We start from the raw sequence: 4,034 nt of genomic DNA, 5'->3' as shown, positions 1-4,034 counted from the left end.
GCATGAGGCTCGGGAGGTCTCACATCCTTGCCAAGAGCAAGGTGGTCAGCTAAGTGGAGCAAGATGAAACGTAGCTAGGATGAAGGCGGGTTTCCACCTTCATCCCAAAACATCAGTTGTGTAAGTTAGGATGAGAGAGGCATGAATTAGCCAGTGCACTTAACGAAACAGATACACATCCCGAAGGTCAAAGGCTTTGAACTGACTGTGCACTCACAGGCAATGAGGTCAGATAGTTGAATGGGATCTTAACCTAGAATGAGGGAGTTGATGGTTCTCCTTTACTCTGAACTATTCAGACCATATCTGGAAAATTCTGCCCAGTTTAGGGCTTTGTGTTTTAAGAAGCATATAGACAAACTGAAAAGTGTCCAGAGGAATGTGTTTGCCAGGATAGTGAAAACCTGGTGTCTTCTTGGAAAAGAGAAGACAGAAGGCCATAGCACTAACTTCACAGGCTTGAAAGGGAATTTGATTTGAAAGAAAGACAAATCTGGGACAGATCTAAGGAATACCTTTCTAACAAAACTGCTAAAAAGTAAAATAGGCCACCTTGGGACGAGTGATGTTTTCATCCACTGGGAGTGTTTTAACATGGGCTGAGGGCTGCCACTGCAAAATAACGTAGAAGGCACCCTCTCTTTGTGTGCGTGTGTGCATGTGTGTGGGCACAAACATACATACAGGCTTCTTTTGTATGTTCTTAGAGCAAGTACTATGTGCCAGCCAGTGGGGATCCCAAGACAGTACCTTCCACAAATGAGACAGATCAGAATCCCAGCCCAACAAGACGTGCAGTCCTAGATATGTGAAAAATAAGTGCAATAAAAGAGACAGGGTGACGAACTCCACTGCTCAGTGACAGTGAATTCTGAGCCAGGCAAAGCAGAGGGAAGAGAGGTGCCATGACATCCAGCTTCAGAAAGCCACTGGTGTGCGGGGAAGGTGAGCTGGCAGAGATAGGCTGACCTGGGGGAGGGAACTGGCAGAGATGACTTAAAACAGACATTTCAGACAATGATGCTGCTGACAGAAAGGAAGGACTGGGCTCAGGGAGACAGGTAATGGGAGACTAGATAATCATTTCCATCTCTCAGAACCTTAAGTTCATGGATTAATTTAAATGTGAGCTTTTTTTGGATTAAAAAAATGCTTTTAAGGAGCTAATAAGAGGACAGTTCTAAATTTATGCAAAAAAGAGTTGTGTCTCCCTATCCATGAAAATCAGCCAAAGAGGTTTGGGTAGGTCTGGTAGCATGATCCTGGGTCATGGAGACTTGGTTTGGGGCAGGGGCAGGACTGAGCAGGGGTGCTGTCCAAGAAGAGGAAGAATGCAGAGCTCCTAAACCAGTCCATCAGCCTTGCACAAGTCTGTCTAAACTGAGTGTAAATTCAAATGGAGAATTAGAAATTGAGAGAAGGCTCTCCGGCCACTGGAGCACTCAAAGATACTAACACCTGAGCCAAGGAAAAGCTGCCTTTGACCTGGGGAACTGGCCTGGCCCTCACAGGCAGGCCTTGGTATTCTCCTGCTGAACATCAACAGTTTCACAGTGTAGCAGCCCTGGACATGGCCATTTGGTGACCATGATGGGTCTAGACAAAACAAGACCGCCAAACAAAGACAAAAACAGAAGACTATTGTCCAAACCACAAAAACGGCCAGTCCCCTGTCTGGCTAATAGGAGTGACGGCTGCTGATTTTGCTAATTACAGCAACAGCCTTGCTTCACTCTTCTCATCTTCTGGAGAAGATGTTTTAAGATACCCACTGAAGCTCTACTCCCTGATAGGATCCAAGGCAAATCCAAGCCCCACTTCTTTGATCCCTTCCCCAGTTATTTAACAAGTCTAAGCCCTTTCTAACCCCTCTTCCTGAGATGCCTCATGGTTTGCCATGGTGCTTGTTCTGTTTCAGTGCACTACATCAGCAAGGCCGTTTATTCCTGGTGGTCTTTGGTTGGAGGGCATTGACACACCATAACATTTCATTTTACCCCTCACCTTTTTCCTCTGGGCTTCAGTGTGTCCCTGAAGTCTTCTGGTCAATATTATATACCCCTCAGATGGCAGGCTAGTGCACGCACTGCTTCAAGCACAAGGTCTCCGCTGTCCGCTTTGTTCACTTGATGCATGTCCAGATCCAGCTCAAACATCAGCTACTTCTGTGAAGACCCAGTATCCCCCTGAAACGATCCAGCCCGGAGATGCTACCACACATGGTACTAACCTCAGTTGGCAGATACTCAGTAAATATTTTTTTTTACAAATATTTTTAAACACTCCCCATAGATTATAAATTTATTGAGAGCAAGTGCTGTGCTGTGCTAAGTCACTCAGTCATGTCCAACTCTTTGAGGCCCCATGGACTGTAGCCAGCCAGGCTCCTCTGTCCATTGAATTCTCCAGGCAAGAATACTGGAGTGGGTTGCCATTTCCTCCTCCATATTGAGAGCAAGAACTCTGTCTTATTCATCTTTGGGTCCTCAGTGTCTAAAGTGGTTCATATAGAAAGTGTTCAATGAAAGGTCATTAAATGAGTAAATGGTCAAATGGATGAATGAAATGTTAGACTTGGAAAGGACCTAAACAGTGATAGGGGTCTCAAACTCAGATACCTATTGGAGCTCAGCAGGTGATGGACAAGGAGGAGCTTCTGGTTTCCTGGACAATACCTGCCCCATCAGTCCCAGTGAGTTGTGGCTGGGAAGGAGAGTGCGTTCACTGTTGCCAGGATCTTCTGAATATTTTTTTTTTAAATATAAAATATGCAGTTTTAATATGGTACCAACTACTTTACTTTTCAAAGTAGGCTTCTCTTCTTTTCCGTAGCTCTTCTGAAGTAGGATGTGAACCCGATGTCTGTGGGATATCTTGTCATCTATTTCTGGAAGAACCTTGCATACTGAGCTGAATGGCCCTGCGGAGATCGGCTTCTTCATCTTCCATGTCAATTTCTTGGCGACTTAGTGCCAGAGCCCTCTGCAATTCCTCCTCATCCTCTTCTAACATTCCTGTCCCATCATTTACTTCTAAGACGTGTTCTAGATCTGTTTTCTGGACTCTCTATTCTTTAAGTTGTGCTAATTCTTCTCCAATAAGTTTTGGTTGATGCATCTGTTAGACCCTGATCATCTGTAGAAGTTGGTCAGCTTCGCAATCTGGCAGATCACCCTTAACAACAAATATAGAGTAACCTTCCTGTTGTAACTGAGCCAAGAAAAGTGCAAGGTATGTGTCTGATATTAATTCTGGACCCGTCAAAAGAGAATTCAAGTTGAACCACTGTTTTCCTAATTTTCTAACTGTAAACCAGTGTTCTTTATAGTTGCATATAAATGATCTTTCATTTATGGGATCAGTCCTGAGCCTCTGGTACTCTGGACTGTTAAACAGGATTAGTTCTAAACCCCAAACTTTCAAGGCATTGCTTATAACTTGAATAGAGAAAAAGCCACTGTCATCCATATTTCCAGAAGGCTGCTGCAAAAATGTGCGATAGTCTTCACTAGTAACTCCTCCTTCTGCCATTCTCATCCTCTCTTCCTCATCTAGCTGATATGCAGTTGAAGATGATTCCACAGGGCTGAAGTATTCTCCTTGCAGTAGGTTATTCAAGCAATGTTGAGCACAAAGTGAGCCTTCTTGTTTTTCGTGGAAGATGGACTCCATGTTTATTTGTCTGGAGCCAACGACCCCCACGCTGAACCACCCCCCTAGGATCTTCTGATTTTTAAAGAAAAGACAGATATACATCATTTTCTAATGTTTTGAACTGCTGTGTGGGCCTAATGCATCCGTGGACCAGATTTACTTTCTGGTCTGCCAATTTGTGACTTCTGATCTTCAGTTCAGTTCAGTTCAGTCGCTCAGTCGTATCCGACTCTTTGCGACCCCATGAATCGCAGCACACCAGGCCTCCCTGTCCATCACCAACTCCCGGAGTTCACTCAAACTCACATCCATCGAGTTGGTGATGCCACCCAGCCATCTCATCCTCTGTCGTCCCCTCTTCCTCCTGCCCCCAATCCCTC

General features: G+C 44.8%; 1 pseudogene; it reads right to left on the bottom strand.

The window, feature by feature from the left end:
* Positions 1-2,774: 2,774 nt before the first annotated feature.
* On the bottom strand, positions 2,775-3,700 carry LOC109564451 (ataxin-3-like; annotated as a pseudogene).
* Between the last annotated feature and the right edge of the window lie 334 nt (positions 3,701-4,034).

The sequence above is a fragment of the Bos indicus genome, chromosome 10 (genome assembly GCF_029378745.1).
Source record: "Bos indicus isolate NIAB-ARS_2022 breed Sahiwal x Tharparkar chromosome 10, NIAB-ARS_B.indTharparkar_mat_pri_1.0, whole genome shotgun sequence".
Lineage (NCBI taxonomy): Eukaryota > Metazoa > Chordata > Mammalia > Artiodactyla > Bovidae > Bos > Bos indicus.
Note: the sequence above shows the minus strand (reverse complement) of the source record. Positions and strands in the feature narration are given on the sequence as shown.